The sequence below is a fragment of the Phocoena sinus genome, chromosome 3 (genome assembly GCF_008692025.1).
Source record: "Phocoena sinus isolate mPhoSin1 chromosome 3, mPhoSin1.pri, whole genome shotgun sequence".
Taxonomy (NCBI): domain Eukaryota; kingdom Metazoa; phylum Chordata; class Mammalia; order Artiodactyla; family Phocoenidae; genus Phocoena; species Phocoena sinus.
This window is the reverse complement of record NC_045765.1, coordinates 116358805-116370929: the sequence shown is the minus strand read 5'-3', so window position 1 is coordinate 116370929 and position 12125 is coordinate 116358805. Positions and strand designations below refer to the sequence as shown.

Genomic DNA, 12125 nt, shown 5'->3' with positions numbered 1-12125 from the left:
ACGTATCTGTATTAGGAAAAGTTCTTTCACTGCAAATATGATTCTGATTTACATCTGATTCTGGCTAGGAAGGAAGGAGGGAAGAAGAAAAAGAAAGAGAAAAAGAAAGAGAAAAAGAAGTAAAGTATTGAAATAGTGGGGTACCTCGGTGTTCAAGGAAGAAGGGAACAAAGAGTGGGTTAAAACACTCATATCATATACGGACCTCCCCATAGTTCTTATGGTTTCGAGCTTGGTAAATCTCTGAGAGAGTAAGAACTAGTACCATTCTGGGATCCCAGCAGCAGCAGTGGTGCCCATTCTTTCTGGAACATGTGGATATGCGGCTCAGTTTCAACGGTTACAGTCCCTGGCCTCTTCATTGCCCATGTAAATTCCAGGGAGAGAGAATTTCATTGGCTCAGCTTGGATCAAGTCAATCAGCTGGGTAAACCAACCATGGGATGAGGAGAGGCCCCAACAGTCATGCAGGGCACGTGACACTGCAAGTCCACCTTTGTGTATCTAGAGGGAGGTCCTGGGGAAGGAGGAATCTGGATGAACCGTGCAGCCTCCTCTATGTATAGAAAAGCCATAGTATATGGGGTCCATCACATAGAAGTCCCCATGAGGTGTTAGCTATTATTATTTCAATGATTATGATAGAGGTAGCATTTAGAAATTTAAATTTCTCTTCCCTGTAGATCTGTGGCACACCATTAGCTGTTACTGTTAATATCTATAATTTTTAAATTTTGGATGTATCCTGTATCTCTTGTTAGGTTATAAATCCACGGAGAGAAGAGACCATTATATTTCCCACTTTCTCTCTATATCCTTATTATTTAATGCTTTAAAAACAGTAGATGCCCAAATAAATGTGACCTACTCCCTAAAGCTCACTAAACTATATTGATATTAGAACTACTGTAAGCAAAATATGCCCCCATTTGCCTTTCTTTAAAACCTAAGACATAAAAGCAATGTCCACTCAATGAACTGGAAGTTTAGAGTACAATACTTAAAGAAAACTCGAAGAAAAAAATCAACTTATAATATTCAACTCTGCCCAACATTTTCAGTTATTGAAAGTGGCTTGCAATAAATATATGTCTGCTGCCAATTCTGATCCAGTGGCAGGAGCTGCCTGGCACTGTGCTGAAAAGGTATATGAGAAAGAGCCTGAGACAGAGAAGATGCCATAATCAATTATTAATGTCTGGCATGGACACAGGATTGTGCAGTGGTGGCATGTATGTTAAGTATTTGGCATTCCTGGACCATATTCAGAAATTGAAGTAAATATGAAAATTCAGAATTTACATAGAGAAAACTAAGACCAATTTGAAGCAGGAATGAGATACAGTACTGTAAGTTTGTCCTCAATTTTTAGATAACTTGAGGTTTGATTTAAGGTAGATTATGTCAAGGCAAGATTTATTTACATAAATATTATCTTACTATTAGACATTATCATTATCATTGTGATTATTTAAATGATCCTAGAACAAGAGATGATTATCAAGAGTACAGTTAAGTAATTTGTTACTTATCCTTTAAAGTCACTACTTCCAAATCTAGCATGTAAGTGGTGATTGTGTATAGTTACATTGTATATAATTTAGGCTTGGGTTCAACTATACAAACAGAAAACTCAGCTCAAGAAAATTTGAATGAGATAGAGACTTACTGAATTTTTCTCACCCATAGAAGTCCCAAGACAGGCAATCCAAGGCTGATATGGAGCCTCCATAGTCATCAGTAACCTGGTTGTCTTCTATCTTTGTGTTCTACCTTCCTTAGCAAAAGGCTCCCATTCTCAAAGCTGCCTCATTAGCCAAGATAGCTGCTGGATCTCCAACCATCATATCTGTATTCTAACTGGGAAGAAAAAGGAAGAAGAAAGTTGCAAATGGAAGTGTTTTCCAACAGAGCCAGCCCCGTTTTAAATAGATTTCCCAGAAGCCCCACTCAATGACTTTCAATTACATTGCAGTGACCATCTCAAGCAGTGAGGGAATATGGGAACTTCCATCTTTTCAGCAGAACAAATTCCCATCTGGGAGATGGGGAGAATGGATATTTTGGTAGGCAACTAATGATCTCTGACACAATTTGCTTATTAGAAACATGCTGTCCTAAGTACTTAGTGATTCCACTAGACCATACACTCCATAGGAGCAGGGACTTGGTCTATTTAGTTCACAATAGACCCCCATCCCACTCTACCCCACCCCCCAGTGCCCAGAACACTGCATGAAATATCGAGTTATTAATTGGCCCACAGTTAATCAATGAATAAGAGGCCGAGTCAGAATTAGAACCCTTACCTGCCCCCAAAGCCCAAACTCCCCCCAAAACGTCCATGTTTTGAAGCCTGTACAAAGAGGTAAATGGTAGAGCTTTGAGAGAAGCTAGAGGGGTAGATTAAAGGCTAAGTAGTGACAGTCCTGAATGCCTTTTCACTAGAGCTTTTAAACACAGATCCCACAGGGGACCAGGGACCATGTAAAGAGAGCAAGAAATGGAAGAGACTCAGTAGAATAGTGCACAAATCCAGGTTAATGCTGCTTGGCCTGAACCAAGACTTTGTCAGCAGAGACAGAGGACTGGGATGAATTTGAGAGACAGCTTTCAGGAGCCACAGGACAATGGCTGTAGGGAAAGGAGGTAGAAGGGATCACAGGCTTCTAATTTATGAGGCAGTATGGATTAAAATTACATCCAGAGTAACTGATAGGAGATGCTGTAGATTTTTAAATGCAGATGCTAAGAGTATTTTTGCACAGAAAAACCACGAAATGATAGCCAAGGAGCCCAGTAAAATAAGCTAATTCAGCCAACGGACTGGAGGAATGAGATTGTTTTTTTTTTTTTTTTTTTTTTTTTTTTTTTTTAAATTTTAAAGTATCTTTATTGAGATGTAATTCACATACATAAAATTCATGCATTTAAAGGACACAGTTCCATGGTTTTAGCAGGGGTCCCCAAGCTTTTTGGCACCAGGGACCGGTTTCGTGGAAGACAGTTTTTCCAGGGTTGGGGGGGTGTTTCAGGCAGTAATGTGAGCGATGGGGAGCAATGGGGAGCGGCAGATGAAGCTTCACTCACTTGCCCTCCGCTCACCTCCTACTGTGCGGCCTGCTTCCTAACAGGCCGTGGACTGGTACCGGTTGGTGACCCAGGGGTTGGGGACCCCTGGTTTTAGTACATTCACAGAGCTGTGCAACCACCACCACAATTTAAGTTTAGAACATTTTCATCACCCACAAAAGAAACCCCCTATCTATTAGCAATCACTCCCCATTCCAATCCCCCTCAATTCCAGCCCTGCACAACCACTAATCTATTTTTTTTTTTTTTTTTTTTTTTTTAAAAATCTTTATTGGGGTATAATTGCTTTACAATGGTGTGTTAGTTTCTGCTTTACAACAAAGTGAATCAGCTATACATATACATATGTTCCCATATGTCTTCCCTCTTGCGTCTCCCTCCCTCCCACTCTCCCCATCCCACCCTTCCAGGCTGTCACAAAGCACCGAGCTAATATCCCTGTGCCTTGCGGCTGCTTCCCCCCAGCTATCTACCTTACTACGTTTGTTAGTGTGTATATGTCCATGACTCTCTCTCGCCCTGTCAAAACTCACCCTTCCCCCTCCCCATATCCTTAAGTCCGTTCTCCAGTAGGTCTGCGTCTTTATTCCTATCTTACCCCTAGGTTCTTCATGACATTTTTTTCCCTTAAATTCCATATATATGTGTTAGCATACGGTATTTGTCTTTTTCTTTCTGACTTACTTCACTCTGTATGACAGATTCTAGGTCTATCCATCTCATTACAAATAGCTCAATTTCATTTCTTTTTAAGGCTGAGTAATATTCCATTGTGTATATGTGCCACATCTTCTTTATCCATTCATCCGATGATGGGCGCTTAGGTTGTTTCCATGTCCTGGCTATTGTAAATAGAGCTGCAATGAACATTTTGGTACATGACTCTCTTTGAATTTTGGTTTTCTCAGGGTATATGCCAAGTAGTGGGATTGCTGGGTCATATGGTAATTCTATTTGTAGTTTTTTAAGGAACCTCCATACTGTTCTCCACAGTGGCTGAACCAATTCACATTCCCACCAGCAGTGCAAGAGTGTCCCCTTTTCTCCACACCCTCTCCAGCATTTATTGTTTCTTGATTTTTTGATGATGGCCATTCTGACTGGTGTGAGATGATATCTCATTGTAGTTTTGATTTGCATTTCTCTAATGATTAATGATGTTGAGCATTCTTTCATGTGTTTGTTGGCATTCTGTATATCTTCTTTGGAGAAATGTCTATTTAGGTCTTCTGCCCATTTTTGGATGGGGTTGTTTGTTTTTTTGTTATTGAGCTGCATGAGCTGCTTGTAAATTTTGGAGATTAATCCTTTGTCAGTTGCTTCATTTGCAAATGTTTTCTCCCATTCTGAGGGTTGTCTTTTGGTCTTGGTTATGGTTTCCTTTGCTGTGCAAAAGCTTTGAAGTTTCATTAGGTCCCATTTGTTTATTTTTGTTTTTATTTCCATTACTCTAGGAGGTGGGTCAGAAAGGATCTTGCTGTGATTTATGTCATAGAGTGTTCTTCCTATGTTTTCTTCTAAGAGTTTGATAGTTTCTGGCCTTACATTTAGGTCTTTAATCCATTTTGAGCTTATTTTTGTGTATGGTGTTAGGGAGTGATCTAATCTCATACTTTTACATGAACCTGTCCAGTTTTCCCAGCACCATTTATTGAAGAGGCTGTCCTTTCTCCACTGTACATTCCTGCCTCCTTTATCAAAGATAAGGTGTCCATATGTGCGTGGGTTTATCTCTGGGCTTTCTATCCTGTTCCACTGATCTGTCTTTCTGTTTTTGTGCCAGTACCATACTGTCTTGATTACTGTTGCTTTGTAATATAGTCTGAAGTCAGGGAGCCTGATTCCTCCAGCTCCTTTTTTCGTTCTCAAGATTGCTTTGGCTATTCGGGGTCTTTTGTGTTTCCATACAAATTGCGAAATTTTTTGTTCTAGTTCTGTGAAAAATGCCAGTGGTAGTTTGATAGGGATTGCATTGAATCTGTAGATTGCTTTGGGTAGTAGAGTCATTTTCACAATGTTGATTCTTCCCATCCAAGAACATGGTATATCTCTCCATCTATTTGTATCATCTTTAATTTCTTTCATCAGTGTCTTATAATTTTCTGCATACAGGTCTTTCGTATCCTTAGGTAGGTTTATTCCTAGATATTTTATTCTTTTTGTTGCAATGGTAAATGGGAGTGTTTTCTTGATTTCACTTTCAGATTTTTCATCATTAGTATATAGGAATGCCAGAGATTTCTGTGCATTAATTTTGTATCCTGCTACTTTACCAAATTCATTGATTAGCTCTAGTAGTTTTCTGGTAGCATCTTTAGGATTCTCTATGTATAGTATCATGTCATCTGCAAACAGTGACAGCTTTACTTCTTCTTGTCCAATTTGGATTCCTTTTATTTCCTTTTCTTCTCTGATTGCTGTGGCTAAAACTTCCAAAACTATGTTGAATAAGAGTGGTGAGAGTGGGCAACCTTGTCTTGTTCCTGATCTTAGTGGAAATGCTTTCAGTTTTTCACCATTGAGGATGATGTTTGCTGTGGGCTTGTCATATATGGCTTTTATTATGTTTAGGAAAGTTCCCTCTATGCCTACTTTCTGGAGGGTTTTTATCATAAATGGGTGTTGAATTTTGTCGAAAGCTTTCTCTGCATCTATTGAGATGATCATATGGTTTTTCTCCTTCAATTTGTTAATATAGTTTATCACATTGATAGATTTGCGTATATTGAAGAATCCTTGCATTCCTGGAATAAACCCCACTTGATCATGGTGTATGATCCTTTTAATGTGCTGTTGGATTCTGTTTGCTAGTATTTTGTTGAGGATTTTTGCATCTATGTTCATCAGTGATATTGGCCTGTAGTTTTCTTTCTTTGTGACATCCTTGTCTGGTTTTGGTATCAAGGTGATGGTGGCTTCGTAGAAGGAATTTGGGAGTGTTCCTCCCTCTGCTATATTTTGGAAGAGTTTGAGAAGGATAGGTGTTAGCTCTTCTCTAAACGTTTGATAGAATTCACCTGTGAAGCCATCTGGTCCTGGGCTTTTGTTTGTTGGAAGGTTTTTAATCACAGTTTCAATTTCAGTGCTTGTGATTGGTCTGTTCATATTTTCTATTTCTTCCTGATTCAGTCTTGGCAGGTTGTGCATTTCTAAGAATTTGTCCATTTCTTCCAGATTGTCCATTTTATTGGCATAGAGTTGCTTGTAGTAATCTCTCATGATTTTTTTTATTTCTGCAGTGTCAGTTGTTACTTCTCCTTTTTCATTTCTAATTCTATTGATTTGAGTCTTCTCCCTTTTTTTCTTGATGAGTCTGGCTAGTGGTTTATCTATTTTGTTTATCTTCTCAAAGAACCAGCTTTTAGTTTTATTGATCTTTGCTATTGTTTCCTTCATTTCTTTTTCATTTATTTCTGATCTGATTTTTATGATTTCTTTCCTTCTGCTAGCTTTGGGGTTCTTTTGTTCTTCTTTCTCTAATTGCTTGAGGTGCAAGGTTAGGTTGTTTATTCGAGATGTTTCCTGCTTCTTAAGGTGGGCTTGTATTGCTATAAACTTCCCCCTTAGAACTGCTTTTGCTGCATCCCATAGGTTTTGGGTCGTTGTGTCTCCATTGTCATTTGTTTCTAGGTATTTTTTTATTTCCTCTTTGATTTCTTCAGTGATCACTTCATTATTAAGTAGTGTATTGTTTAGCCTCCATGTGTTTGTATTTTTTACAGATCTTTTCCTGTAATTGATATCTAGTCTCATGGCGTTGTGGTCGGAAAAGATACTTGATACAATTTCAGTTTTCTTAAATTTACCAAGGCTTGATTTGTGACCCAAGATATGATCTATCCTGGAGAATGTTCCATGAGCACTTGAGAAAAATGTGTATTCTGTTGTTTTTGGATGGAGTGTCCTATAAATATCAATTAAGTCCATCTTGTTTAATGTATCATTTAAAGCTTGTGTTTCCTTATTTATTTTCATTTTGGATGATCTGTCCATGGGTGAAAGTGGGGTGTTAAAGTCCCCTACTATGAATGTGTTACTGTTGATCTCCCCTTTTATGGTTGTTAGTATTTGCCTTATGTATTGAGGTGCTCCTATGTTGGGTGCATAAATATTTACAATTGTTATATCTTCTTCTTGGATCGATCCCTTGATCATTATGTAGTGTCCTTCTTTGTCCCTTTTAATAGTCCTTATTTTAAAGTCTATTTTGTCTGATATGAGAATTGCTACTCCAGCTTTCTTTTGGTTTCCATTTGCATGGAATATCTTTTTCCATCCCCTTACTTTCAGTCTGTATGTGTCTCTAGTTCTGAAGTGGGTCTCTTGTAGACAGCATATATAAGGGTCTTGTTTTTGTATCCATTCAGCCAATCTGTGTCTTTTGGTGGGAGCATTTAGTCCATTTACATTTAAGGTAATTATTGATATGTATGTTCCTATTTCCATTTTATATATTGTTTTGGGTTCGCTACTATAGGTCATTTCCTTCTCTTGTGTTTCGTGTCTAGAGAAGTTCCTTTAGCATTTGTTGTAAAGCTGGTTTGGTGGTGCTGAACTCTCTCAGCTTTTGCTTGTCTGTAAAGGTTTTAATTTCTCCATCAAATGTGAATGAGATCCTTGCTGGGTAGAGTAGTCTTGGTTTCAGGCTATTCTCCTTCATCACTTTCAGTATGTCCTGCCACTCCCTTCTGGCTTGTAGGGTTTCTGCTGAGAGATCAGCTGTTAACCTTATGGGGATTCCCTTGTGTGTTATTTGTTGTTTTTCCCTTGCTGCTTTTAATATGCTTTCTTTGTATTTAATTTTTGACAGTTTGATTAATATGTGTCTTGGCGTGTTTCTCCTTGTATTTATCCTGTATGGGACCCTCTGTGCTTCCTGGACTTGATTAACTATTTCCTTTCCCATATTAGGGAAGTTTTCAACTATGATCTCTTCAAATATTTTCTCAGTCCCTTTCTTTCTTTCTTCTTCTTCTGGAACCCCTATAATTCGAATGTTGGTGCGTTTCATGTTGTCCCAGAGGTCTCTGAGACTGTCCTCAGTTCTTTTCATTCTTTTTTCTTTATTCTGCTCTGCAGTAGTTATTTCCACTACTTTATCTTCCAGGTCACTTATCCGTTCTTCTGCCTCAGTTATTCTGCTATTGATCCTATCTAGAGTGATTTTAATTTCATTTATTGCATTGTTCATCGTTGCTTGTTTCATCTTTAGTTCTTGTAGGTCCTTGTTAACTGTTTCTTGCATTTTGTCCATTCTACTTCCAAGATTTCGGATCATCCTTACTATCATTATTCTGAATTCTTTTTCAGGTAGATTGCCTATTTCCTCTTCATTTGTTAGGTCTGGTGGGTTTTTATCCTGCTCCTTCATCTGCTGTGTGTTTTTCTGTCTTCTCATTTTGCTTATCTTACTGTGTTTGGGGTCTCCTTTTTGCAGGCTGCAGGTTCGTAGTTCCCGTTGTTTTTGATGTCTGTCTCCAGTGGCTAAGGTTGTTTCAGTGGGTTGTGTAGGCTTCCTGGTGGAGGGGACTAGTGCCTGTGTTGTGCTGGATGAGGCTGGATCTTGTCTCTCTAGTGGGCAGGTTCACGTCTGGTGGTGTGTTTTGGGGTGTCTGTGGCCTTATTATGATTTTAGGCAGCCTCTCTGCTAAAGGGTGGGGTTGTGTTCCTGTTTTGCTAGTTGTTTGGCATAGGTTGTCCAGCACTGTGGCTTGCTGGTCGTTGAGTGAAGCTGGGTGCTGGTGTTAAGATGGAGGTCTCTGGGATATTTCCACCGTTTAATATTATGTGGAGCTGGGAGGTCTCTTGTTGACCAGTGTCCTGAAGTTGGCTCTCCTACCTCAGAGGCAGAGCCCTGACTCCTGGCTGGAGCACCAAGAGCCTTTCATCCACACAGCTCAGAATAAAAGGGAGAAAATGTAGGGAGAATTAGTAGAAGTATGAGTAAAGAAAGAAGGAAAGGAGGAAAGGAAGGAAGGAAGAAAGAAGCAAAGAAGGAAAGAAAGGAGGGAGGGAGGGAGGGAGGGAGGAAGGAAGGAAGGAGGGAAAGAAGGAAAAAAGACAGAAAGAAAGATGATACAGTAAAAATAAAATAAAGTATAATATAGTTATTGAATTAAAAAATATTTAGAAAAAAAAAAAAAAAAAGGGACGGATAGAACCTTAGGACAAATGTTGGAAGCAAAGCTATACAGAGAAAATCTTACACAGAAGCATACACATACACCTTCACAAAAAGAGGTAAAGGGGGAAAAATCATAAATCCTGCTCCCTGAGACCACCTCCTCAATTTGGGGTGATTCGTTGTCTAAAGGAGGGAGGGAAGGAAGGAAAGAAAGAAAGAACGAAGGTAAAGTATAATAAAGTTATTACAATTAAACTTAATTATTAAGAAAAAGAATTTTTAAAAAAAAGTCATGGACGGATAGAGCCCTAGGACAAATGGTGGAAGCTAGAGTATACAGACTAGATGTCACACAGGAGCATACACGTACACCTTCACAAAAAGAGGAAAAGGGAAAAAAATCATAGATTTCGCTCCTAAATTCCACCTCTTCAATTTGGGATCATTCCTTGTCTATTCAGGTATTCCACAGATGCAGGGTATATCAAGTTGATTGTGGAGCTTTAATCCGCTGCTTCTGTGGCTGCTGGGAGAGATTTCCCTTTCTCTTCTTTGTTCTCACAGCTCACAGGAGCTCAGCTTTGGATTTGGCCCTGCCTCTGCGTGTAGGTCGCTGGAGGGCGTCTGTTTTTTCGCTCAGACAGGACGGGGTTAAAGGAGCCGCTGATTCGGGGCCTCCGGCTCACTCAGGCCGGGGGTTGGGGGATGGGGGAAGGAGGGGCACTGCGTGCGGGGCCGGCCTGCGGCGGCAGAGGCAGCGTGACGTTGCGGCAGAGGCCGGCGTGACGTTGCACCAGCCTGAGGCCCGCCGTGCGCTGTCCCGGGGAAGTTGTCCCTGGATCCCGGGAACCTGGCAGTGGCGGGCTGCACAGGCTCCGCGGAAGAGGGGTGTGGAGAGTGACCTGTGCTCGCACACAGGCCCCTTGGTGGCGGCAGCAGCAGCCTTAGCGTCTCCCGCCCGTCTCTGGGGTCCGCGGTTTTAGCCGCGGCTCGCGCCCGTCTCTGGGGTTTGCGCTTTCAGCCGCGGCTTGCGCCCGTCTCGGGGGCTTGCGCCCTCAGCCGCGGCTCGCGCCCGTCTCTGGGGTTTGTGCTTTCAGCCGCGGCTCGCGCCCGTCTCGGGGGCTCGCGCCCTCAGCCGCGGCTCGCGCCCGTCTCTGGGGTTCGCGCTTTTAGCCGCGGCTCGCGCCCGTCTCTGGAGTTCCTTTAAGCAGCGCTCTTAGACCCCTCTCCTCGCGCACCAGGAGACAAAGAGGGAAGAAAAAGTCTCTTGCCTCTTCGGCCGGTGCAGGCTTTTCCCCGAACTCCCTCCCGGCTAGTCGTGGTGCACTAACCCCTTCAGGCTATGTTCAAGCCGCCAACCCCAGTCCTCTCCCTGAGCTCCGTCCAAAACCAAAACCCTAGCCTCAGCTCGCAGCCCCGCCCGCCCCGGTGGGTGAGCAGCAAGCCTCTCGGGTTGGTGAGTGCTGGTCGGCACCGATCTTCTGTGCAGGAATCTCCCCGCTTTGCCCTCCGCACCCGTCGCTGTGCACTACTCCGCGGTCCCGAAACTCCCCCCTCTGCCTCCCGCAGTCTCCGCCCGCAGAGGGGCTTCCTAGTGTGTGGAAACTTTTCCTCCTTCACAGCTCCCTCCCACTGGTGCAGGTGCCGTCCTTATTCTTTTGTCTCTGTTTTTTTCTTTTGCCCTACCCAGTTACGTGGGGAGTTTCTTGCCTTTTGGGAGGTCTGAGGTCTTCTGCCAGCCTTCAGTAGGAGTTCTATAGGAGTTGTTCCACGTGTGGATGTATTTCTGGTGTATCCGTGGGGAGGAAGGCGATCTCCGCGTCTTACTCTTCCGCCATCTTCAAGGTCCCCCATGAGATTGTTTTTAACCTCTTGTAGTTACCATGTGCGTAATCCTCAGTTGGTTTGGAAAGGTTTTCATTTTCTGTTTTCTGTTGTTGTTGTTGTTTTCTTACAGGTGAGCTACTAGAAAAGAAGAATTCGTGTGAACAAACCACGGAGGACAAGCTCACTGTTCTCTGAATTCCCACTAAAGGGGGAGCCGGCCAGCATTAGCAGCAGCTCTGTAACTATTACAGGCTGAGGGATCGTCCTAGAACATGTCTTCTTTGAAAATGAAAGTCAATATAACACTTCTAAACGTGGCTTTTTAAAACCTGAGAGCTTAAAAGTTTCTACTTATCCCTTCCGGTCATGATTATCAGGTTTTTTCCCTTGAGCACAACAAAGCTGCAGAGAAGGACTGCACAGTCAGCCCTCCATATCCATGGGTTCCACATCTGCGGATATGGAGGGCTGACCCTCTGACACCATTTTATATAAGGGACTTGAGCGTCGGTGAATGTTGTTATCCATGGGGGATCCTGGAACCAGTACCCCACAGATACCAAGAGACAACTGTACTTAGGATAGAACATGCTGGTTGTCTACTTAATCCAGAAGTCGTGCAAAGTTAAAGATGGGCAAAGCATTTGGAAATATTATAGGTCTGAATTGTTCCACTTAAATCTGATGTCCTTGTGGCCAAAGCACTGCCTCCCAGCTCTCTGGAATTATCTGATCAATTTGACATTCACTAGATTTCATTTTGCTAACAATGTTTTGGCCAGCATTTTCTTTCCAATTATTGCTTTATAGACATTTTGCAAGGTTCTTGAAATAGGAACAAATTTGATTTATGTAGTGGAACGTAACATCAGCAGTTGATTTAATTATGGGGCAGAAATGCATATGGAAATGTTTAAAAGAAATTTCCATTGTCAATTAGCTTTTGAAAACAAAGAAAATTCAAATTTTTAAATATAAAAAGATTCACAGTAAACTATGAAAGGTATTTTAGGACCAACAATATGTAATTTATTTCTTTGTTTACTGGTACTCCCTCCCACATCCCCTAATAAAACATTGT

The 12125-nt window shown here is 41.6% G+C and overlaps 1 protein-coding gene across 1 annotated transcript in view; it reads right to left on the bottom strand.

Moving 5' to 3' along the window:
• Positions 1–11176, bottom strand: part of ZNF366 (zinc finger protein 366) — a 190415-nt gene extending 179239 nt beyond the window's left edge. Inside the window, exons 1-2 of the mRNA XM_032629153.1 lie at positions 11100–11176; positions 1670–1860 (exon numbers count right to left, since the gene is read on the bottom strand). The gene's annotated coding sequence lies outside the window, so the exon portion shown is untranslated. The remainder of the gene's footprint in view (positions 1–1669; positions 1861–11099) is intronic.
• Positions 11177–12125: the final 949 nt, after the last annotated feature.